The sequence below is a fragment of the Uloborus diversus genome, chromosome 1, assembly GCF_026930045.1.
Source record: "Uloborus diversus isolate 005 chromosome 1, Udiv.v.3.1, whole genome shotgun sequence".
In the NCBI taxonomy this organism is placed as follows: domain Eukaryota; kingdom Metazoa; phylum Arthropoda; class Arachnida; order Araneae; family Uloboridae; genus Uloborus; species Uloborus diversus.
In genome coordinates this window covers 48,430,158-48,457,816 of record NC_072731.1, presented here as the reverse complement: position 1 = coordinate 48,457,816, position 27,659 = coordinate 48,430,158, and positions in this window count along the sequence as shown.

Below are 27,659 nucleotides of genomic sequence, written 5' to 3'. Positions count from 1 at the left end.
TGTCATTAACCAGCATGATACGATTTAAAATTATTCGTAAAGCATGGAATTTGATCAAATAATGACGAATATCTCACGTAGCGATAGAAATAAACATTCTAGAGAAGTAATAAATTAGATTGAAAACAAGTGTTTTTATCTTTGAATATTGAACTATTTCACATAGAAGGTTGCTTTAACCGTTACGGCCTAAATATACGCACATGTTTCTCTTTTAATCGAACAGTTAAAATTCAAAACCAAAACCAGTTGGAGTCCGTTTTTTAAGTGTAATTTTTCGAACGTAGAGAAAATGTATTTTTTGGGTGAAACCCGGAGTTTTAATTTGGCGTAGAATTTTTTTCATTTGTATAAAAGGTCGAACACTGCTATTAGAAAAATCTGCATTTGAGCGTACAAAGAAAATGTTTTTCTGCACAAAAAGGATTCCCTTGAGGTAAATCTAATACTTTTTTATGCTTACATTATTATTAGTGGTCTGGACGGAGTCAAAGCTTAAAAAAATTAAGAACACCCTTCGATTAACAGTCAGCTTATCCGAATGATAACTGTAGCCTGCATAAAGGAATCGAAATACCAAGTAGCATTACCACTGCATTTATTTTATTACGTGTGTATGTTATGAGTACATGTAATGCGTAATACTAATATAAATTTGATATTATGTCGGACAGCCCAAGCTTGCCCAAAGTTCAGATAGTTTATAGTCGAACGCTCTACCGAAAAAAACTTATCAATTTAACCGAACAACTAAGTCCAGTGCTTTTAAGCTTTATTAAAATATAAACACACAATTTTTTTTTTTTTTGCCGAAAGCGACGTAAAAAATTGGAAAACTGCATTAGAACTTTGCTTTAAAAAAATGCATAAGAACTACAGGCTGCATCAAGGTTTTGAAACAGCAAGGAGCGTTTTCGAAAACTTGATTTTTCGACCGTAAGTCTATTTTTCGTCGTTAGTCAGCCTGATAAATTTTAAAATGAGAGGGGAATAATATATAAGGTAAGATATTGAAGAGAAATGTTTTTATTTTTGAAAATTTTTACAATTTGTTACCGCAGGCTGCTTGAACCGTTATAACTTAGATGGCAGCACGTGTTCATCATTTAACAGCACGGTTAAAATACAAAATAAATTGAACTATGCTCTTTTTTAAGAGTAGCTTTTCAAAAGTAGTAAAAATGTGATAAGTTTTTTTTTTTTTGCAAAAAAAAAAAAAAAAAGAAAAAGAAAAAGAAAAAATATGTATTTTACCCATCAAATTGAGGTAGTAATTTTTTTATTTGTACAAAGAGTCAAAAACTCATTAGAAGAATATATATTTCAATATACGATTTATTATTATTTTTTTCTGAACAAAAAACAATTCTATTGTAGTCTGAAATCTTAAACCTGTTACTTATATTTTCATGCTTTAATTTTCTTACCAGAGCCAAAGCTTAAAAAACAAAAACGTACAATTCAGAAGTACTTTAGCACAAAACCACATTAATTTTTCATAACAGCAAAGTGCGTTTCCTACTCATTTATTCTATTCCCTCATATTTGTTATTCACTTAATTAAATATTCATGTAATGCACGATATTTCTCTAATTTTTTGATGCAGCTTGTCCGGACGCGGGCCCGAACACGCATTCTCCTGGCTACGAGGAGAACGCTCTGCCGATCAAGCTATTTAACTCTGTCGGTCATAGTGCAAGTTAAAGTTATAAGTTTAACCGAAAGTCTCATTCTGGTTCTTTAAAACAGGTTTTTCGGCTCAAAAAACAATTTTTAGACCGTGGGTCTATTTTTCGTCAGTAGCCAGCACCATAAGCTTTAAAATAAGGTGTAAATCAAAGAAATCGATCAAGAATTGAGGAAAATCTGGCGTAGAAACCAAAAACAGGCTACAGAAATAATATATAAGGATTATTATTATTATTATTATTATTGTTAATATTATTACTGTTACTATTCTTATCACTTTTGTCAGAGGTGGCGAGTGGGGCTTATAAGTGCGGGGACAATTTTTTTAAAGAAGTTGATGACTATTTTAGGCTATCTTGAGTGACAAGGGGGAGGATGGGGGCTTCTGATGTTCTCTCGCGAAAATGTTTTGGAATTGAAGTTTTTAAAACGCTATTTTAGCAGTAGCAGTTTTGTCAACGTTTAGAGAGAGGAGTTTCTAGGGTTGTCCGCGTAATATTTTTTTTTTTTAGTAACAACTAATTAATAATAATAATAAAAACGAAGAAGTTTGAACTCTATTTGGTAATGTAAGGATAAGGGATAATGTAAGGGTAAGGAAGGCTTTTCAAGGAAAAAAATCTGAAACTGATGCTTTAAAGACGCAAATTAAAGCCATCTTTAGCAAATTAAGAGAAAGGGGTTTGGGATTCCCTCCTAGAATTTTTTCAAAGTTTAAAACATTTTTTAAACGTCTTTTAAAACGTTATTTCAGACTTATCTTTTATTGACTTGCGGAGGAACGAAAGGGTTTGGGGGTTCTCCCAGTATTTTTTTTTTTTTTTTTTGTTTCTAACTGATGAAATCCTAAGAACTCAGACTTGAACTTCCTTTGGGGACTTCAGAAAAGATCTCCTGATTTTTTTTTTTTCTAAATTGCAGTTAACACAGTTTACTCTATCTTGGGGGATTCTCTTTCTGATTTTTTTTCCTCAAACTGGAGTCTTTATAAGGCAAAGTTACGTATCTTTGAATGTAAAGGAAGGAGGGAATGCGCTCGGGAATTTTCTCCCGGAAAATTTTCAAAACTGAAGTTTCAAAACTGAAATTTGAAACAATATTTGCTGACGATAATGTTTGAGTAGTCTCACCCAGAATATTTTGAAACGGAAATCTTAACTTTGAGGCAATCTTTGATGATAAAAAAAGTGCCGGGGCAGTCCTTGCTCCCCCCCCCCCACGAATCACCGCCACTGACTATTATTATTATTATTATTATTATTATTATTATTATTATTATTATTATTATTATTATTGTTATTGTTATTATTATTGTTATTGTTATTATTATTATTATTATTATTATTACTATTATTATTATTATTATCATCATCATTATTATTATTAAATCACCATCAAGATATAACGGGCGAAAATTGCGTTTCATTTGTGCAAAGCAACTGCTTGTTCGTGGATAGTTTTATAGTTGAAATTTTGGGTCACATAATGTTGGGCAATTCTTCGTTTCTTTCTGGCAAAATCAGCTAGGAAGAAGCCCATAGCTCTTTTTTGGGCCAATAATTTGACAACCAATTAAAAAAAATACCAAGAACTCAGGTATTGATATTTTCTCGGAAAAATATATAAACGTCAACAAACAACCTCAATTATAAAGAAATTTATGATTGAAAAGCAAAATGCACATCGAGGTATAAAAATAGATCTAAAATTTAATAATCATTTCAATCATTTTGCATACATAATTTGGGAATTTGTTGTAGCACAAAACACTTGATGAGCGTTCAAATTTGTTTTCCAGATTTTGTACGACAGGGTAAGCTCAAAGTTCGTTTACTATCTAAATATCATTAAAAATGTAAAAACAAAGTTGATTTTTTAAAGGCTGTTTTTTAATATTTTTTTTATAATTTTATGAAATAAAAATGCTAACATGTTTAGTTTGGAGCCAAAACAGTCGCCTTAACGGTTCATAACTAAGTATAGAAGCATATGAAATTAACTAAGAGATCAAATACCGTCGAAGTGACACATTACCTTACCTAATCCTCACTCTCCTTATAAAGCAAATGATCATGTAACTCGCTATCTACTAATCACAAAGCAAGTAAAAGGATAGCACCAAGTCGCGGCAAAGTGAAATAAAAAATAGATATTGATTGCTAAAGAGAAAAAAAACTCACTTGTGTGGAAAATGATGTATATAGAGTAATGCGGTCGCTTGGCGAGATAACAGTGGAGTTTATATTTTTGTTAAATCAAACTTGGAAATTGTCTTTTCGTTTTAATAGAAGTTTTAATGTTATTTAATGATTCATTTTAGTTATTTAACAGACTATTAAAATTGAAATGAAACTATTAATGGATTTTGATGACTCCGTTTTTTATTTTTTTTTGCAGATTTCATTCATTTTAAGAAAACTTTTAGAAAAGCTGTGGTACCAAAAAATTTTAAAACTCGCCTGGATCACGTTACCGTAACTTTGCCATGAACGTTTCATAAAAGAAGTTTCATAAAATAATAAATTTTATGAAACTTCTGTTAAACGATTTTTCGGTAAAAATAGTTTCGTTAAAACAAGGTTCACGGCATATACATATTTTTATCAAGACAGCTTTCTATTAGAATTATTCAAACACTTAACTTTTAGCATACAGTGAAATCCCACTACAGCGAACTTCGAGAGAACGCAATTGCTCTCCCTTGTAACGGAATTAAAAAAATATAATTTTAATTGAATCGGAACTGAAAATTGATTTTGTTGAATCGGATACTTCGTTGTATTGATACTCGTTATAATCGGATTTCACTGTGCTCTCTTACTTTAGTTGAATCCTTATTGACCACTTTCAAGTCTCAGATAAAATCGAACAAAAGTGCAACAATTTTTGTTCTTTCTTAAATCATGTCCAAATGTTATATTATTTCGTCTGCAATAATCGTTTTACAAAAGCAGCAGACAATATTTTTTCCTTGTAGATGAGCCGTTGTATAAAAAACGAAAACAGTGAAACCCCGGTTTTAGGTTTCTCAAGGGACTGGGTTGAAAAAACGTAAAATACGGGAAATACATAGAAAGAAATAGCAAATAGAAAAACTTAAGGCAGTAAATATGACCCTTTTAAAAGTCTATAATATCTATATTTCGCGGAAATAACATTATTGTGTATACCTATTGATTGCAATATCGGACCAAAAGTTCAATACCAATACTCGGTAGTTTTTTAACGTGATACCGGAATACCGGTAATACCGTAACAGAAATTTCCCAAAAAAATATTCAAAAACATAATGCTTCGTTGCCATATTTTATTATTTTGTGCAAAAAGAGCGTTATTTTCTTATTGCGAACAAATATAAAATGAAGGAACAAGTATCATAATGAAAAATCAATAATAGCAAAAAACATAATGCAGTTATTTAATTGTCACTAAGCATGGAACTCATTTTAGTAAAGAAATCCTTCATTTGAAAATATTCTTTCTGAATTCACGCAGGCCGATGCACTGTTAATAATACGCGATAAACCTCTTTTAGTTTCTTCGAAGTCCTTCATCTTCAAGTAATTCATTCTTCAAGTCAGTGGTTCTCAAACTTTTTCAAGTCGCAACCCCTTTTTCACCAACTAAACAACCGCGACACCCTATATCTTTCCTGATGGGGGACAGACAAGGGGGTAAAATTGAGAGGGGTAGTTTACCCCTATAAATAGTATTTGCAGAAAAATCCTGAAACACGTCAACTTTAGTTTGTTTAATTTTTTCAAATTTTCAATCATAATTTGAATTTTTGTAATTAAACTTTAAAATAGAAGAATTCATTGTATTTCTATCGATGTGCAAAGTTTTATTCCTGACTTGGGTAGGCTTACTTGTTAGTTTCTCCAACTTTCATTATAGTGAATGAAGGCAATTTCTTTTAACAAGGCCATAACGAGGTCGAAAATTTGGGAGGAGTTCGCTTGTGGCAGACACTCATTTTCTTTTTTCAAACGTACATATAGCAAAAAAGAGAGAGTCCAGATTTTTTCTTGCAGACTCATTACTAGTATATAGAAAGTCAAATTAAGAGAATTGAGTGCTATAAGCAAAGAAGGATAATCAGCAATTTGAATCGTCAGTCATAAGCCTAATATTCGCAGAGGTACTTCACCGGAAAATTTTCGAAATTGTAGTTCAAAAATTGCAGTTTACACGATCTCTAGCGATGTTCAGAGGAGGAGAGGTTCAGGGGTTTTTACGAATGGTGCAAGCGCATAGTCTTTGCCTTTGAAATGTTTTGAAAGAAATCCTAAAACTGAATTTTTAGACGATTTTATAGATGAATGAAGGGGTAGGAGGATCGGGGATGCTCTCTAATTTTTCGAAAATGGAAATGAAATATCCTAAATAAGCTCAGTTGTTGACTACCTTTCTTGAAGTTAAGAAAATAAAAGGGATGTGAGCGATCTTTCCCCGGAAAGTTTTTGAAGTTATAGTTCTAAAACTGCACTTTACACCACCTCTGGTGATGTACGAAGCAGAAAAAGTTCAGGGACTTTCATGAACAGTTTAAGCTCAGAGACTCTGACTTTGAAATTTCTTGAAATTGAAGCATTAAAATTGAAATTTTAAACGATTTTAAGAATAGTGGAGGGAAAGGGATGCTCTCTAATTTTTAGAAAACGAAAATGAAATGTCCGAAGTAAACTCAGTTGTGTACCATTTTTGTTGAAGTTAGGAGAAAAAAAAGGGGTTTGTGCGATCTTTTCCAGGAAAATTTTTGAATTTGAGGTTCTAAAAACGCAATCATAGGCAATTTTTGTAAACGTTAGAGAAAAAATTTAGATTCGGAGCCTCTCTCACAAATTTTTTTCATAATTGAAGTTCCAGAAATCAAAATTTTAGACGAGTTTTAGTGATGTGGGGGAGAAACGACTGGATGTACCCCAATCGCAAGGAAATTTTTCTTCGAGATTTTTAGTCCAAAATAGTGGGTTATCTTTTATGACAAGGAGAAATGTTCGGACACCATCACCTGGAATTTTTTTGTCCTAAAAACAAAGTTCTATATATAATCTTTAAATATGTGAAGGGGCAGTCGGCACTCCCCTGGAATATTTATCGAAATTAGAATCTTAAAAACTCATTTCTTCGCTATTTTTAATGATGTAAGGGACGAGATGAGGTTCGGAGGAAGGGGTTGGAGGAATTCGGGACCTTTTCGCAGGAATTTGTACAGATTGAAGCCTATAAACCAAAGTTTAAGATAGTCTTAGAGAACGTTGGGGAATCAGGTACTCTGGCATAAGAGGGAGGGAAGGAAGTTGCTACATTCTCATAGCTCTACTCCTGGATTCGTCATGGCGCTCAAGCATTTATTCTACTCTAAAATGATGCTATTTTTTACCCATGTATTTTAATTTTTAAACTATGCAATTATGTATTTCTAGATAGAGGGACAATGTCACGATCCCCTAAAAATGCTTCACGTCCCACAGGTTGGGAACCATTGCTTTAACTTGTTTTGAAAAAACATATATATATATATATATATATATATATATATATATATATATATATATATATATATATATATATATATATATATATATATATATATATATATATATATATATATATATATATATATATATATATATATATATATATATATATATATATAATTAATATATATATATATATATATATGATATAAAATGATAGCAGATAACTAATTAGAAATTGAAAAGTCTTTAATTAAAAATCATTTATTATTTTTTGCAAATAACGAAAATACCGGTATTCTACGCCATTAAATACCAGTATTACGAAATTACACAAAGTACCGGTATACCGCTATAGCAATTACTAAAATATATTATTTCAGATCATTTTGACGCATTTAGTTTGCGAATCTTGATTTTTAGGCTGAAAATAGTCCGTAATAGTAGATTAATTTTTAGTCATTGAACTCAAAGTAAATACAGCATCTTCGAGGATTGAAATAATTTGCAAGTTTTTTTTCCTGGTAATCCTGTGAAAGAAAGTAATCGTTTACTGTTTGTGATCTTTTTAATGCAATAGTGAAGGAATTGACAGGCTGCGCTTCCAGTTCTTCTCGTTTATCTTTATTGGCAGAAAAAAAGTCCATAAGGTCGACTACGGATGGAGCAGTAGCATTTCTCTTTTCATTAATTTACTCTTTCAACAACGTAGATTATCTTTAAAAAATAGCTTAAATAAATCATATTACTTATTTTAGATTTTATTTTCTTTTTTTACTTTCCAGGGAAAATGTAAAATGCGGCAAACTCATAAATAACAAACTTACAATCGGGTTAATTTAACATTATGAGTACACGGAAAAACTGGCACCTGACGAACAAAAAAAGGGAAACATGGGGAAAAAAAAGTAGATTTAAGATTTCACAGATATAAATAAGGAAAAAGCAACTTACATATCAAAACAACTAACGTTTTCTAATAGTTCTTCTAGACGATAAAGCTATAGCAGAGGAAATACATTCAATTCGCTTCAAATCCACACTAAAATGCTCTAGCTCAAAGTAAGGAGATTTGGAATTCCCATTGGCTCTCCCTTGAGAAGAGACTTAAATGCTTTTCTGACTTGATAAATCGTTTTTCTTTTGTAATTTGTTTCCTCAGGACAAAACCGATCTTGTATGCTTAATCTAGACTTACTTAGCCGAACTGAACGAGTCACTAATGGGGACTTTTAAATATTTAATTCCCTACTTGAAACCTTTTCCATTTAAAGAACTTCTTAATAGGAATTACCCTCCAGAAGCAGCGTCAATTTAGTATGATAATTTTTACCATTGTTTCTTTAGAGATCAATTTTATTGTGCGTATTAATATGGTAACCAAACACAATAGGATAAAAGTCAATAAATCAAAAACGTCATTTAAAACTAATTTGGTATTTCTTAGTTTAATAGAGAACTGTTTATCCTATTAATAATTCACCTCATAATCCTATTTTTGACTTTAATTCTGATTACTTGACTTTATTACTTCCTTTTACAAAAAAGGAAGTATTGTATTCGCAAAAAAATTTTCACTCAAAATTCGGCCTAAATTTTCATTTTGCTCAATCCCGAATTAATGTTGAGATTTTTTTCAACTCGACCACACGTGGATAAGTGCCTAAGAACGTATTTACACTCAAAATATCCATTTTGACATTCCCCGAATTAATTACAATGACATTTCTCGTGACGTCTGTATGTACGTATGTATGTATGTGCGTATGTGCAGATGTGCGGATGTATGTCGCATAACTCAAGAACGGTATGTCCTAGAAAGTTGAAACTTGGTACGTAGACTCCTAGTGGGATCTAGTTATGCACCTCCTCTTTTGGTTGCAGTCGGGTGCTTCTAAAGGGGTCTTTTGTTCCTTTTTGGGGGGGAAATCATTGTTAATTTCGATATATACTCAAATGGCGTTATAATTTGACGAACACTTGGCGATATATCGCCAGTCTTTTGGTCGCCAAGTTTTGTCGCGAAGTTGGCGATAAATTTGGCAATTTTTTAAAATATTTTTTAAAAACCTATTTTCAATTTGGCCAATGGTGGTGATATTTAGAGAGTAAACTATTGAATCACATTAAATTTGCCGAAAATGGGAAAATGACGTTAAAATTGAAGTAAAAGAAGTCATGTGATGCACCACACATCAGGTCGTTTTTAACTAACATAAGGAAAATCGGAGCCTATTAGTTACATTCAGATACTAATTTTGTTCATGAGGAATTAAGTTTTAGCTTTTTTGCAAAGACTGAAGAATTATTTAAAAGGAATTTATATCAAAATGCAGAATTGGAGCTCATTGGTTTTTTGCCGATATTATTTCAAATTATGTAGTAAGAACTCAAAAAAGCAGTAATTTTTTAGCTTGAGGATGGATTGAAGCATCACTAGGATATATTCAGTAAATTACCGCCCTTAGCCAGGGCTAAAGCAGAAATACGTGAAATACACCGCCAGCTTCGGTCACTCGTCTGGTCTGCTAATTCTATATTAGCTACCAGTTTGTTTCGCACTCCTGGATTCCTTAAGAGGTTTTCCATCTCCAGCTGAGTCACTTTCCTATGCCGTGCTGACGAGTGCTAATAAGCACGAAATTGCAGTCCTCGGCTGGAAATGACTGATCTGACGATGTATTTCACGTATCACTAGGGTAGTTTGATCCCACAAAGATGAATTGTTATGGATTAATTTCATATTTAATGAAATTATATTAAACTATAAGAAAATTCCGAAACGTCACAGATACCTTCCGGGTAAAATTACGAGGCATCAGGGATTTTCACCAGTTTCCTGTGAAATAATAGTACATTTGCGAAAACGTTTCCTGAATCTCTGCAAGTTTTATGAATGCAGACTTATCGCTGTTGCGAAAAACATTTTTAGATACCAGTGTGGAAATCACATTTAGTTTCTTTATCTGATGTTTTGCCTTCCGCTAAGTTACAGCCTTTCGAGGTTGTCGACGGAGCCCCCGAACAAGGACAATGGGTATGACTGTATTGTAGCGATGGAAGAATTGCAGGAAAATAAGCTGTTTTGCATTTGCTTGCAGTTCTCAGCTTCGGCCATGTATGGTTCGGGAACACACTTCGGGATCATTCCTGGTAAATCAGCAATGTGTTAAGCAATTAATATAAACATATATAAGTTTTCTAAGAAGGGTCTTCATTCATTCAAGTAACATAACTATCTTTTAATGGGAAGATTTCTAAATTTTTCAGAAAAATTTCTTTTTTTAGGAAGGTAACTGGCTTTTACCAGGAAACTTTAGCTGTTATGTAATTGTTGCCTGATATGTTGTCAGAAAAAAGCACATTAGCTGCCTTTTCCCATCACTGTTTCTGTTTTATTTTAGTGTACACAATACATGTTATAATTACCTCTAAAGAAGTATCATAAATTGCTAAATGAATATAATTAGAGTCACTTTGGTCCACATTCCCCTAAAGTAGGAATATAGTCATGTCTTTAGCGATAAACTGTGATCTAGCTGATTGCAGGAAATACATCAAGAAAACGTTTTAGTCAGTTATGAATCTTGAAAACATAGCAACAATGCCTGCTATTGATCTGAGAAGTATATTAATATAAAGAGGTAATTTGATGACAAAAGCACCCATTCAACAAGAAAATGAGAGACTTTTTAGAAGAACTTCGAAGAGGGATTAGGAAAGAGCTTAAAATTTGTCTATAAGTTTTGTTTCCCAGTATCATAGAAGTCTATCCTCGGAATGGAGCAAGCGTGTGACAGTTGTCTGCCTGTCGCTGTCTGTGAGAAACGCTGTCTGCGGTGAAGATCTCGAAAATTCTTCAGCTGAAGAACATTTGGAAGTTATTTGGAGCAAGTTTGAGACTAAAAAGTGCAAGGAACCTCTTCTACAACAGATTTTTTTTGTGAAAATCGAAAATTGCGGAGGGGCAACTGTGACCCAATCCGTTAGAAGCCTTAAATAATATAGGACTCCAAAACCATATGAAACTGTATCATAAGCGTTTTCAACACCGGTGTTTTTTATGTTTGTCAGTAGTTATAATATTATTCTTTCTTTCGGTATAAATCTTTACAGGTAAATGTTTTTTTTTTCTTTTAAGGGCCATGGGAAAACCACTTTCCGGATGATCCTTGTACAAGCATATATAGGGGGGGGGGCAAAAGTGGTAGGTCACCCAAAGCGGGTAGGTCTTTGAACGGCCCCCCATGGTGTGGAAGTGACAATGCATACATATGTCGTATTTACTTGAACACCCCCGAGTTTTAACCAGTCCCAGTGAAACAGCAGTTTGCAACTCAGGCTTAAAATTTAAAAAATGATACATTTCTAAAAAAAAAAAGGAAATGAAGTTTTGTAACTTGTGATTAGTCGAATACCAGCTTATTTTTTAATTTCCAATAATATTACGTTATTTTGACGCCATCCACCTTTAAACTACGATAGTCATTTTGTTTGTATCTTTTTTAAATTTAAGGTTATGATTATTAAAAAAAAAAAAAAAAGCGTGCCTTCGGGCGAAGGGAGGGGTATAGGATTAAATCATATATTTATTTATAATTTCTTGACCCTTACTACTGAATACTTTCTCCCCCTCCCCCCGACTTGGATTTTCTACTTCAATAGGATAAGTATAACTTTAAAAAGTTATTTTTTAGGATGGCAATTAATTTGTCTATTAATTTAATAAGTTATTTCTTTATGTTTTATAAACAAATGTGCTGACTTTAAATTGGATAAGTACAACTTTTATATATATATTTTTATAATGGCAGGTAGCTAGTTTTAATCATTCACAACTTCATATTTGATTAGCAAATGTACCTATTCATAATTAGTTAAGCTTACCCGCTTTGGGCTCCATGGTAGGGCAAAGCAAGTTTTTCAAATGTTTGTAAAGTTTGATAATAAATAAATATTAGGTTTGAAATAATACAAAAATCACTTTTCATTTTGAAGCTCAAAAAAACCCTGCTAGAAAATAAAACCGAAATTGTTGCGATAAAAATCCAAAAACTACAATTTTCGAGTCTTCTTCGAAAACCTACCTGCTTTGTGTCACCCTCCCCTATATATCTAATTCTGGACACCGATTGATTAGGAAAGACCGAAGAAGGCCCACAGTGTCTTTTCAGAGAAGAAATTGTCAAATTTGTGTGATTAAAATGGAAGAAATGGAAGAAATAAGAAAGCAGAGGATTGTGGGATTGTGTGTTAGGTGTTGCTACACATGTGTGTGTATATATATATATATATATATATATATATATATATATATATATATATATATATATATATATATATATATATATATATATATATATATATATATATATATATATATATATATATATATATATATATATATATATATATATATATATATATATATATATATATATATATATATATATATATATATATATATATATATATATATATACCATATCTATGTATGCATGTATGTATCTATTTCTGTCTCAAAGTCGCACCTGGTTATTTGTTTTGTGTCATGTGACTGATGATGCCATCACTATATGAGGTGACACACGTTGCTTGTAACATATTGTAGCACTGGATTTATTTGTGGAAATCGACGAAACAATCTGACAAGTAGTATTTCGTACAAAAATATATTTTTTTCCCCATGCATTTCAATTTACAAGCCTTCATTGTGTTAGAGTGGCTCTTAAAAAATTAGGGAAAAAATCTTTACTTCAAATAAGTTTCAAACCATTAAAAACATGAATCTAACATTACCAATTTTATAAGTAGAAATGTTACCATATTCCTTCATTAAAAAAATTAACCTTTACCATGTATAAAATGGTTTTAATATATCAACCAAAAAAATTATAACTTATGAAAAGTGTCTTCGCTACGTGCGTCTGGTCATGTCGCTTAGTCAAAACCTTCTTTCTACTTAAATTTCTATAATTTTATCAATAACTATTCAAAGAGCGGAACTAGAGCAACAAATACTTTAATCTTGAACAAAGTTTTATTTCCTTAAGTTATGACACATTTTTCTTGAAAATAAAATATTTTCGAATCTTCCGGAAGGGTAATTTTTAGATAAACAAAACTTAAAGCATTCAAAGGTAGCTTTTTTTTTTCAAACACAAAGCTCTCACTAAATCAACCACTCAAAGAAAAGTTTTATTTGCAGAAACCTTAAAATATGTCTTTGTTAAGGTTTGTAGCAGTATTAGGAAAATCCCGAAACATTGAACATTTTTCGGAAAAAATTTTAACATTTCAAGACTTCATTTATGTTAGGTCTTTCTTTCCAGTATAAACCATGTATTTCAGACGACAATTTCAATTCACTCTTACCGACAACTTCAACAATCCCCTCTGGAGTTGGAATTGTGCTTGAACTCCTTATAACTTTAATAACCTTCAGGCAAGTGGCGCTGCATTTTTTCCTCTGAAAAGTTATTGGAAATACGATTCAATATTCTGTATTTTGCTATCAAATCTTGGAAGTAAAAGAATGATTACATTTCTGAATAAATAAAATGTAACAAGGGAAAGGTTCACGACGAATAATAGTAACCTATTAGAAAGGGAGGGTGTACGTTCTATGATATTAATAATAGATTATGTAAAAAAAGTTAATTACAATCCAATTTTGTAGATAGACTTTAGATGATGAGAAATGATTTAGATTTAATTAGACTTCTTTGGAAAAAAAAATCTAGATTAGATCTATTGCAAATGAAATGAAATTTGACTTTCATCTAATAAGGAAAATTATAGTTTATTAAAAGAGGAAAGCAAAAACGTAATAATGAGAAGGGAAACATTGCTATTTCTGATATAGTTAAATAATTAGCATCCAGTTTTTAAAGACGTAACTTTTGATTTTTTTATAAACGTGATTTATCTTAAATATTATATTCAAAGCCTTAAGAAATGAAATTGTTAACAATAAATTAGAAAAGGAAAAGAAAAAAACAGTTTTTACATACAGTATCCAAAATAAGAAATGTGTCCAGGAAATTAAAAACTGGACACTCTTAACATTTGAATACTTTTATAGTAGACACACCTTTATTTCAATAAGAATATTATCCTTAACAAAAGCTAGTAAATTTTCGTTATTTTTTAAAAAATAAAACTAACATCAGTGAAATTGCAACTTATTTTAAGTTAATTTATAATTTTAAATACATTTTACTATAGTTCAAAAGTTAGCTTTGGAGAATCAAAAGTTATCCTCTTGTATCAACTGTTGGCCAACATTGGATCAATATCCTGTTCGATACTTAAATTGAGAAAACTAATATTGATTTCGCAGTATAGTTTGATGTATGTTGTTAAAAGTGAGTATATTCATCATATTTTTGAATCCAGTGTTTATCTTGCCAAGAATGTGGCCTTTTACCAATTTTGTTTGAGTAACGTAAGATCGTATTCGATTAAGATTGAATCTTCACTTTTTATTGTATTCTACTAAGTACCAAAAAGTTATTATTTTATTTGTTTAACGATTGTGCCTAGTGTACTTCCGGAATCTTTGCATATTGCTCAAAAACTGCAAACAACAGCTCTCGATTATCCACGAAATTGAGTGGCATGGGTACTGCGGATAATGAAAATCGCACATAATCCGAAAAGCGCTTAAATTTTGGAAATAAGAAAAACATTGTCCTTACTTAAAAATGACTGCATTGAACATAAAACGTGATACAAACAGTGAAAATACATGCAGTACGTGCGTTCATATATAATTGCATCTTATGTACCAAAGCACTTAAAAATAATAAAGGAAAAGTACTTCCGATAACACTCAGGTATTCTCTAAATTGCAGCTCACTCTTCTATACGAAATGTAAAAAACGAAAGCAAAAAATTTTTAAATTTACGAAATTTTGGAAAAATCAGTAACTCGTTTTGTTTTTTATTGCTAGAACACATTTTCTAAGTTCTTGAGTGCACATGCTTAGCACTTATTTATTTGATCAAAATTATCTTTACCAATCGAATAGAAATTATTTCATTAGAAGAAAAAAATATTTTTCACTTTGCCCGATAAAAAACAGGTAAATAGTTGAAAATTTCCACCTTTTTTTGAAGGTACAAATTAACTGCCAGAAGTAAAACAGAACACATTTTCATTTGTTCATTTCGGAAAAGTGAGTTATTTAATTATTTCACTTTGACCCACGTTCCCCCACTGTCCTTTGAGAGCGAAGTACATTTGCAGAAAAAGTATGTTGCTAAACTCTTTAAACATTGTTAACAGTGAGTAAAAATGACAACAACGTGCATAAAGTACAAATAAAGTAATAAAAAAAATAGTTAAAAATTCAGCAAACAGCTGTTTCGGGGCTATCATATGCAAGCCCCTTTATCAGTGCAAAAAAGAAGAACGAAAATTTCACACAATGTAGACTGAACGACAAATGAACAAAGAATGGAAGGAAACAAAGTAAATAGACATGGAAACCGGAAACACATGCGTCACAGAACAGCAACGACACCTATAGTGCGGAAAAAAGTCACAAACAGAAAAAAAGGTTTAAAGATAAGATTTCCAAACCCTGGGGAAAGGGGGAGTACTCAACAAATCATTAACTATTGAAGCAGAACTTTTCCAAATGTAATAGGATTTCCAAAAATCTGAATCATAAATAGAGGAACACCCATGAATAACCTTGGCAGAAGAAAAATCGAAAATATGATTGAAAGACCAACAGTGTCGTGCAATGGAGGAATGTTTCAAATCTTGCTTCTTGACATAATTTCCATGTTCCTTAATATGGAATTTAAGAAAACGTCGAGTCTGTCCTATGTATGTCATTTGACACTGACAAGAAACCCATCGGTCAAGTTCCGGAACCAGGTGTTTTAGTTGAGAAAATTTAAGTTTGTTGACTGGGGAAAATGCAACTGAAAAATTTAACTTTTTTAAAATTCTTGCAATTTGGAGACTGATTCTTGGAAAAAAGAGCAAAACAACCAAATTAGAATAATTCATCTTAGACAGTGCTTGATTTTTATTAACTGCATTGATAAGTGTTCTGTGTAAGGTGTCAATGATGTCAATCGTTAACCCCCAATCCAATGCAGCACTTTTTAAATAATTCAATTCTGCAGCGAGTAAATTGGAATTAGAACAAATCGTTAAAGGCCGGAAAACAAAAGTTCTGAATACCGCTAATTTTTGTTGAGGGGGATGAACAGATAATTTAGGGGGGGGGGAGTCACTGCAAAGGGTTTACGGAAAACAGTAGTGATAAAATTATTGTCTGAACGAGGGATGGAAACATCCAAGAAAGCGAGATGATGGTTAGATTCCATTTCAATGGTGAATTGAATATGTGGATCAATACAGTTTAAAACCGATAAAAGACTATCATAGTCACGGAAAGACGAGTCCAAAAGAACAAAAATATCATCAACGTACCTGACGTAAAATGGAAACTGTAAAATTTTAAATAATTTAACCTCAAAATAGTGCATATAAAAGTCGCTTAAGATAGGACTCAACGGGTTACCCGTCGCGAGACCCTCGGTCATTCGGAAAAAAATGCTGTCGAAAATAAAAGTATTTTGTTCCAAGCAGGACCTAGTTAGATTACACAATTCATCGATCCCAAAACAAGACAAATTATGTTCAACCAGTTTCATTTTAAGACAATCCAACGCTCCTTCAACCGGCACATTAGCCAAAAGAGATTTAACGTCAAAAGAGGCCATGACATGATCTTTTAACTAAAATTTACGAAGTTTGTTAACAAAACTCAAAGAATTCCGAACAGTGAAAGAGTTTCTGGGTAAAAGAGGTGAAAAACAGAAATAAAATTTTTTGCCAGTTTGTAGGAAGCAGTACTAATATTAGAAACTTTGGGACGGAGAGGAATAAGTGGTTTATGTACTTTCGGTAAAGCGTAAAATCTAGCACAACGTGCGACAGAAGGAATCAAACGTTTCTTATAGGTATCAGAAATTAATAGGGAATACTTAAAAGCGTTACCAATGGATTTCAATTCCCTTGCACTCGGGTCTTTCCTAATTTGTTCATAAGGTCCCTCTGTGATTAAATTATTGCATTTCTTAACATAATCTATTTTGTTCAAAACAATTTGGCCCCCCTTATCCGCATTAGTAATAATCAAACCAGGATTTGAACATAACTCATTGACATTACGTTTAACATTGAGTAACTTATTATTGTGAAACTGAGAAATTAAATTTGATATTGTTAGAAATGAGATGTCGAATGAAATCTTTCTGTATGGAAGTTAAAGCACTGAATTTCATGGCCTTCTCAACTGGAGCAATTAAACGAGAAAATGACGGTTTTTCGACTGCATTTTTACAATTTTTAGCAGTGTTAGGGCAATGTTTTTGAAATAAACAATAAGGCCAGTACAGATTGCTTACTTTTAGATTAGGATACTTATAAAGTGCTTAAAAATGAAAGATTATAGGAGACTGTTTAATAAATATGAGCAAAATAAAATGTAATTCTTAGAACCTTCGTTAAATTGTTGAACATTTTTGGAGCAGTATAAGGACATTTTGATCATTTTTAAATAAAATGATAGCACATTTAAAACATTTAAAATGATTAATCAAAGTTGGTGGTGGTAAATTGTTTGGTGGATGTTTTTCATGGTTTATTAATTTTACGAAGTAAACTCACTCAAGCATTTTTTTTTTTTTTTGCATCCTACTGTAGTCTTATTAGCGAAACCAGGTTTTCTTAAGAAAGTCTCTGGCAATTTTATAACTTCCTTGCCCGCAAAATAAATTATATTTTTCTCGATTACAAAAGAAAAAAAAAACGTTCTCATTAGCTGTTTTTAGTGAATTCAGGGTACCTTTAACAAAAAAAAAAAAAAAAAAAAAATATGGGTGTGCAATTTAGTCGTTCCAGTTTTTGTTAAATGGAAAATATATATTGCTGCGTTCTATTCGAAGCATTTATCTAAACTAATTCATTTCGTTAAAAAAAAAATGTTGAATTATGCCCAAAAGCAACATTGAAACTATTAAGCACAATTAATTAAATTCAAGTTCTCAGCTAGAAAAAAATAAATAGTTTGGTCTGATAGCTTTATAAAGAGATTAGGATATGTTGGAAAGAAGAAATATATAATAATATAGAAGTAGATAATAAGAAAATAATAATAAAAAGTGAATAAAAAAAAAATAAAAAGTGAAGTTTGTTTTCTTAAAACTGAATGGGGGTCAAAAATTAAGGTCGTTAATACATGGTGTTTGAGACCATTTTTCTTCTAAACATGACAGTTTTCAGACATGGGTACTAATTGATAGAGGCACATTTTAACATAAATGATTTGACTTTGAGATTTAAGTATGTTTAAAATGCAGTTGTCTTTGTTTTACGCCATATTTTCTGCTCTGTTAACTGCTAAAGCCATGACTGAAACTCGGAAGTAAGTGTAGGAATAACTACACACCATAGTATATTACTAAGAAATCCGTAAAATAGTAAGGGTTTAGTAGTTTAACGGTCTCAAAATGGATGATTTTTCAAAATTGGTCAAGTTTCATGTTGCTATAGCCTCGAGTCAATAACTTTGAGACGCACTCAATACCCGTCACAGACTCCCTTCGTTGAGTTAAGGATGTTGCTGTCATGTGATAAGTTTCCGACCTAAATCAAAAACTACAGTAGTACCTCCTGTAAGGGACACCTCCGAATAAGGGACACCTCTATTTAAGGGACACTTTTGCTGGTCCCAGTCCCTTTGAATAGAGACTCCAATGTATTTACCTCTCATTAAGGGACACTCTATTTAAGGGACACTCAAAGAAACGAAAAAACAAAAATTAATGCATAAATGGATAAAAAATATTGAATTTTCTAGAATTCAAGTTCCACTTTTTCTGAACAAACTAACTGGGGAATAATGGTATAGGTTTCAAAACATGAACAAAGAAAAAGTACTATTAACACACTAAAATGTTAGCTGAAAACTACTCCCAAATGCTTTCCCCATTCATGTGGGTTCAGCACTGACAACTTGAGCACCGCCCTTGACATTTTCTATTCATAACAGGAAAGTGCATACTATTGATCTAGAAGGGGCAAGGGGTGAATATCTGCAAGGTGTTTCTTACAAAGTGTGGATCTGGATTACTTCTGGTTGATTTTGCTTTTGTTCTCACCCTCACTCATACTCATCTTTTAAATTCTTATCTCAAGTTTTGAGAATGCCTTTGAAAAAGCTCCACAGGTGTCTCAGAATGTACACTGGTGTATTCAACTCTAAGCAGATTTCACTAGCAAGTCAGGGGGGAGGGGTGATGTTCAGAAGATTTTGATAAGGTTTCTTATGAGAAGGAAAAGGCTGTATGCATAGAATGATGCTTACTAACAATCAAGAATGGAGAAGGCAGGGATTATCTTGACTGATTGGCCCAGTCACTATTCTAAAAGGCTAAATTTAGATTCGGTAGGAAGAAGGAGATTTTTTGCTTTTAATGTCCTGTCACCAGTCAGGTAGGTCATATAGAGCTCTGTTGCTGAGAGGAATTTGTTTAGTTTTCAAGCTTTAATTCTAGCCATGGCTTCTAAAAGAAAAAGATTAACTTTGAAAGAAAAGATTGAAGTAATAAATGTGGCAGAAAATGAAAAACTAAGCTTAAGGGATTTAGGTGAGAAATTTAAAATAAGTAAAAACCAAGTAAGTAATGTGCTAAAGGAAAAAGAAGAAATAAAAAGATTGTGGATTACAAATTCAAATGAAAATTCTAAAACTGTTAAGTTTAGGAAAACTGAAGGAGAAGATACTGATCAAATAGTTTTTAAATGGTTTTCGGCTATTAGAGGAAAGAACATTCCAGTTAGTGGAGTACTGTTGCAAGAAAAGGCGAAAGAAGTTGCCGAAAGTTTAGGATTGCAGAACTTTAAGGCCTCTAATGGATGGCTGGAGAAGTTTAAACTACGTCATAATGTTACTTTTCAAACTGTTTGTGGGGAAGAAAAATCTGTAGATTTGCAGTGTGTTACAGAATGGCTGGAAATATTGACAGAAATTTGTGAAGGTTATGAAGCTAAGGACATATACAATGCTGATGAAACTGGACTGTTTTTCAGAGTTTTGCCAAATAAAACCTTATGTTTTAAAGGAGAAAAGTGTTCTGGCGGAAAAAGTTCTAAGGAACGGTTAACTGTGTTACTCTGCTGTAACTCGGAAGGAGAATTTGAAGTACCACTTGTAATTGGTAAGGCAAAAAAACCTAGATGTTTCAAAAACATTAACCCAAAAACCTTATCAGTTCAGTGGTATTTCAACAGAAAGGCATGGATGACTCAAAATATAATGATAGAATGGCTAACTGCTCTTGATGACAAAATGTGCAAAACAAATAGGAAGATTTTGTTATTTCTTGACAATTGTAGAGCACATGCACAAAATTTAAAATTGAAGGCTGTGAAATTGGTATTTTTTCCACCAAATGCTACATATGTGTTGCAGCCTTTAGATCAAGGCATTTTTCAAAACTTTAAAGTTGGATATAGGAAATTATTTTTAAGGCATGTTATTTCGCAAGCTTCCAGTGAAAACAGTGCTCAGCTCGCAAAGTCCGTGAATGTATTGAATGCAATCCAGTGGATCACTAAAGCGGTTTCCTCAATATCCAAAAGTTGCGTTCAGAACTGTTTTAAAAAAGCAGGCTTTAAAATCCAAGGTGTAATAGTCAATGAAAGTAACAACGAAGAAAATGAACTCTCCGAACTTGCTCGAGTCACTGGCTGTGATATTCCGATTAACGATTATATAGCGATAGATGAAAATTTATGCACTGATGACACCAATGAGGATATCACTGCTTTCATCTCTGAGAAAATTGAAGATGCAGGAGGAAGTCTTCCAGAGGATCTTGAAAGTAGTGAGGAAGAAGAAGAGCCAGAAGAAGATTGCAAAATCAAAAATTATAGTGATGCTTTAAGACATATCACACAGTTGCAAAAGTTTATGTTGATAAATGGTGACAGTGAAGGACTCGGACTCATTAGCGACTTTAGTATACATGTACAGAAAAATGCGTCTAAATTACGTGCTGCAAAACAAACCCTTGTAACAGATTACTTTAAATAAATATCTGTAAGTACTTTTCATCACTAAATTTTTGCTAAAATTAATTTTTTCTAAATAAATAACTTAAAATTCAAAATATTTTCAAACTTTATTTAATACTAGCGTTACCCGGACGACTTAGCCTATACTAGAAAATTAAAAGGGCATTTTAAAAATTATTATTGAATTCTTATTAATTATTATTGTATAACGTTAATGCTCTATTTAATGTTCGGAAATCTTGATTTTTGTACCTCCGAATAAGGGACACCTCTATTTAAGGGACAAAATTTCTGGTCCCCTTCGTGTCCCTTATTGGGAGGTTCTACTGTACATCATATGAAGATTATTTACTGCTGCTGTTCAAAGTTAGTGACTACTGATATCTTTTTATTTTAAACCCTTTAACAATTATCAAATAAAAAAAAGGTGCCAAGGGTTTTTAACCTGGATCTAAAAGTAAAACCAGGTGCTAAATAGCTTGAGCTGTATGTGAAATACTCGTGTAGCTGCAGAGGTTACGGAGGAATTGAATTTGAAACTTTAACTTTTATTGAAAATCATCCACTTCGCGAACGTTTAACAACATCTAACGTTAACCTATGATATATTATGTTTTCTAAGTATTATACTATTTAATATAGAGTGTAGTTAACTCTATAATTATATCACCGTTAGTTATTCATGGTTTTAACAGTTACACGAAGTAACGAAAAGAGCATTTTCGAATGATATCTGCTCTTAAAGAAAACTCACTAAATCATTTATGCTAATATGTACCTAGTATGTATCCATATTTGAAACATTGCCTCTGAGTCTTTATGCTGAACTTTTGACTCGAGTTGAATGCATCAGTTGAGGCAGTGAAATGCTAAGGGGTGCAATTGAACCTTTTTTTTTAAGTTTTGAGTAAAACGCGTTTAAAGATACCGTCCTAGGTACCCTTCATCGATTTTTTTTTCTAAATCATGCCGTACAGCAGCATCTACTATGGTTACTAGTACTATCTATAGCCCAATACGGAGGAGAGGTTTCCATACTAATGATACTGATTATCTCAAAATTTGTAGTTTTGCTACTTACAACCCTTTGCTTCTCGCTGCCTTAATCAGCATAAAGGCAACCATATCGTTTTACTAAACGAATACGCTTTCAGAACAAAGGTTTTCGAAAACAAGTATAAACAAAAGTATTTAAGCAATTATCTGTACTAGTAACAAAACAGTTTGTATGTCTGTCTGTGACACGCATAGGGCATAAACAGTTTTTTGACTTCCAATGGTAGTAAAATCACGGAAGGTAAGGATCGGAAGTGACGTCATGAATAAGCGAAAATTTGACGAAGACTTAGAAATAGCTTGAAAAATTTGAAACCGAAATAATGTACCAAATTCAGTAACTAACGTACGTGAGCGCACCCAATCATATATTTGATAAGCATTCTTCTACAAACACAGTCCTAGTAGAGGTTAATCAACTAGTAGTCGCATTGCTAAATTTTAAAATCTACCCAAAATATGTAAAGATCTAAAAAAGAAAAATATGCATGTAATAGAAGTTAACTGCAAATATAAAAGCGAATCAAACAACCGTTTATATTTGTGCCACGAGCAATGCCAGGAAGGTACCGTTAGTAAGAAATAAAACTTAACAATACACTAATTGGCATACAAACGTTGTGTATTTTTTTGACAAATACAGAACAAAAACGGTTCCAGAAAAAGACGAAATTTAGTACGACGTCTCACAAAACTTGTCGTAGCATTGTGAAGTCTAGCTAAAGACTCCTTAACGTGGAATACAAGTAGCTCATACAGAAAGATCTGAAAAGCAAGAATAGTGATTAAACCGCTCTGGTATGAATTTTAACATCACACAAAACATGTCAGAGCCTTTACAAGTAGCTCATATGGGAAGATCTGAAAAAGCAAGAATAGTGATTAAACCACTCTGGTATGAATTTTAACATGACGCAAAACATGTCAGAGCCTTTACAAGTAGCTCATATGGGAAGATCTGAAAAGCAAGAATAGTGATTAAACCGCTCTGGTATGAATTTTAACATCATACAAAACATGTCAGAGCCTTTACAAGTAGCTCATATGGGAAGATCTGAAAAAGCAAGAATAGTGATTAAACCGCTCTGGTATGAATTTTAACATCACACAAAACATGTCAGAGCCTTTACAAGTAGCTCATATGGGAAGATCTGAAAAGCAAGAATAGTGATTAAACCGCTCTGGTATGAATTTTAACATCACACAAAACATGTCAGAGCCTTTACAAGTAGCTCATATGGGAAGATCTGAAAAAGCAAGAATAGTGATTAAACCACTCTGGTATGAATTTTAACATGACGCAAAACATGTCAGAGCCTTTACAAGTAGCTCATATGGGAAGATCTGAAAAGCAAGAATAGTGATTAAACCGCTCTGGTATGAATTTTAACATCATACAAAACATGTCAGAGCCTTTACAAGTAGCTCATATGGGAAGATCTAAAAAAGCAAGAATAGTGATTAAACCGCTCTGGTATGAATTTTAACATCACACAAAACATATCAGAGCCTTTACAAGTAGCTCATATGGGAAGATCTGAAAAGCAAGAATAGTGATTAAACCGCTCTGGTATGAATTTTAACATCACACAAAACATATCAGAGCTTTTACAAGTAGCTCATATGGGAAGATCTGAAAAGCAAGAACAGTGATTAAACCGCTCTGGTATGAATTTTAACAGTGATATTTTGATAATTCTGATTACTGCAAACTGTTGTAGGGAAATCGTCTTGTGACTAAATAATATTTACTGAAAATCTTTTGTGAAATTAAAATTTTAAAACATGTTAAAATCACTAAATTTAATATACATATTTTTTTTAGATTACAAATATTTTGTTATTTGTGACTACTAAAATTTTTACTCTTCATTTTAGTTGAGTTTAACTAGTAAGAAATAACATTTAACTTTTCATACCAAGTGTAGTAGTTCAGCTGTCTGTTTAACTTTCTGATCTTAAGAGAAGTCTGCATTCTTTTTTCCTTTCAAGCACAAAAGTATAGAAAATCCGAAGAGTCAAGAATTCAGCTGAAATGTTAAACGAGTTGTTCGTTTATTTTCTTTCAGTTCATGGCTACCACCTTGTTAGGAAAAAGGGGGTATGACTCGAGTTTTTGAACATTTCCCTTTGCTCTTTGGCAAAGCAAATAGCCCCATCTTTTCAACTTGGTTATGATAGTGGGCTGTTGATTATACTAAAGTATATAGACAAGATATTGTAAAAGTATTATTGAAACGTGAAAAGTACTGTATTGTATGTGTCGAATGCTTTAGTTGAAATACATTATTTTCGCCTTCTACGAAGAATGTAAGAGTGTAGTTTATAGCTTAAAAGGATTTGTATAAGAAATTTGGATCGGCATTTTAACTACATTACAGTGAATAATAGTTATACATTAAAGATAGTTCGTCTGCAGTATTTTAAACTCCTTTTTCTGCAGACCAAAAAGTAGTATGTGTTAAACTAAAACAAAGACACGGTGAATGATAATAAAACCAATTAGAACTATATATGTTTTTTATGTATAAAATTTCACGCAAAAAGGCAGCAAATATATATATACATAAATGGCTACTTCTATGTGTATGTAAGTATGTCCGGGGTAAGTTTTAAAACTACTAAACCGATTTTAACCACTTTTTCACCATAGATAGCTACATTATCAAGGAGAAACATAGACTATAGTTTATTCCTAAAAAAACTTAGTTTCAAAACGTTATGATGGAAAACAGTAAATTTCATGTAATTTCCCCATTAAATGATTAAATATAAAACCCATTGTTACAAAAATTCATTGCCTTACAACATCAATATTATTAGCAATCGTGATGAAAATTTTGAATCAAGGCTTCTCTGGAGAAGCATGAAATTTGTTCACTACTAGCCGTGTTCCCGGCACTGCCCGGGCATTCCTTTCAATAAAAATAGTGTTTTTTTTCTTTTCTAAAAGCTACTTTTTGCACACTACGGGGTACATAGAAGATATTTTTTTTTTTAAATCTTTGCTTATGTTAGGGAACGGGCGGTTAAGTCAAAATATATACAGATGGATTAAAAAACTTAGAGATAGGTCCTATAAGTAGATAGAATCCGCCGCAAGCGGTATTCTTGTCGTAAAAAGGTTAATGGCTCAAAACAGAACTGGAAATAAATATAGAAAATATTTTATTCATATTCATATTGATAAAGATGGATATAGATCGATTGATAAAGCAGCAAACTTTATTTAAACAGCCGCCAAAGGAGGAAATCTTGGCGTAAAAAGGTGAATGGAAAGTAAAACCTTTTTTAAAATCAAATTTCAAAAACGGTAACGTAAGGACATTTTTGCGACATGATTTTCCCGCTATCATGTTCTCTTAAAAGTTCAGCTAAACTATAAAAGGCAAAATTGTATAAAAATTAGAACTTATACGGGAGTGTTCAATCATTACAATTTCACCTCTAGTTAAAAAAAAATAATTATTTTAAGTATATAAATTATGCATTTGTTAAGAGTAATGGAATGACAGTAATGGAAGGACAGTAATGGAAGGACAAAAAGTCCAAAGCAAGTAAACTTTGTAAATTTCAACTAAAATGCATTTATTCAGCTCAGCAGTCTGAAACAATGATATCTAACACCTGAACCATCTGTAACAATTCTGATTTTTTTAGGTACTTAATAATTTTATCAGATTCCATAGAACATTTAGCTCCTTTCTCAGGAAGCACAAAGATCATTCCCACATTATTATGCATTCTCAAACAAACTATTTCTATTTCTTTATCTTCTATATGAAGTAACTGTACAATATTGCCCTTTGTTAATTAATTTCCCTTTCATTCAACTAACAAAACTTGTCCAAACGTTAATGAATCATTTGGTTTATTCTTTGTGATTTGTTTTTTTTTTTATTTAGCTGTATTTTCATTTTTAACATTATTTATAGCTATCCTGAATCTGTTGACTTCGAAGTGAAATCTCCTTCGATTTGTTCAAAGTACTTACTATATTCAATAACATAACTTGTTAAAGGTTCAAATACTGCATATTTTGTGTGAAAGGATGAAAATGGATATTACTCCATCTTTGTGAAAGTTGATCTTTAAATTTCCTGATCTCGTCGTGGTACGTTTAACAGTTAAACCAGTGTTTTCAAAATTCCTTTCCTGTGACTTGTGGCAACAAATCTGAAAGCAGTTTCATTATTGTGTTGCTCCAATATAAATTTCAAGTTTGTAAGCAAATGTTTCTGCTTGAATTGCCTTGTCATATCACAAACATGTCATACCAAAATGATTTTCACATGCTTAGGAATTTTTAAGTGTAGTGTTCATGATTTTCATCACATACAATAGAATAAATAAAATCACAATTCATTTTGGTAAAAATTTAAATAAAAGTTTATTTTTTAAACAAAAGCACTTATAATTTTTGTTTAAATATTACTTATATATGTTTTAATTGTAACTACCAACTTTAAACAATAGTTTTGTCTCTACTAGCATTCTTAAATATTACCCTGTATCAGCTAATAAATAAATGTCATTCCATTACCGTATTTATTTGTCCTTCCGTTACCATTAAAAACAATGTAAATTAAATATCTATTACAATTTTAACTATGCCTCCTTGACAAGGGACAAAATTCTGCTTTGCATTAAAAAAAAAACATTAGTTTCTATCCCCCATAGCTTCTTGGTGAACTAATTGAGATATAGTATTTCGGTAACGGAAGGACATCCAATTGTCCCCTCAATAATGGACCTATTTCATGGTTGAAATAAAAGATATTTGAAATTATTTACCAATAAGTTTAACTACACATTCAAAAGATAAAAGTTAACCTAAATATTAATTGCTCGTAATAAATTTATTCAAATTACAGTATGCAACAAAACAGAGATTTTTGCTCTGTACAAACATAAAGAGAAAACTTGATTTTGCACTTGATTTTCTGAAAGTCATCAAACTCGTTGGGAAAAACAGGTTAAGATTCAAGAAGTACATTTATTTCTGAAGGGAATGGTATGTGGCAAGTGGCAGAATATTAATTTTTACAGTTCAAGTGTCATGTCTCTTTTTTCCTGGAATTCACCTTGTAAATTTGAAGCACTTGAGGAACTGTTTACTTTTAATTTAACAGAGTCATGGTCCAGATTTCTGTTCAGTATCCATAAGATGGATGTCCTTTTCTTTATCAGAAAATTAGCAGTCTAGATTCTCTCGATTCCGAAGTGGACCAGCATCTACCGCAAGACAGCAACAAACTAAATATACTTTTTGAATAAAACATTATTAGTGCTTATAGACAATAACTAAGTAACTGAGCCAACT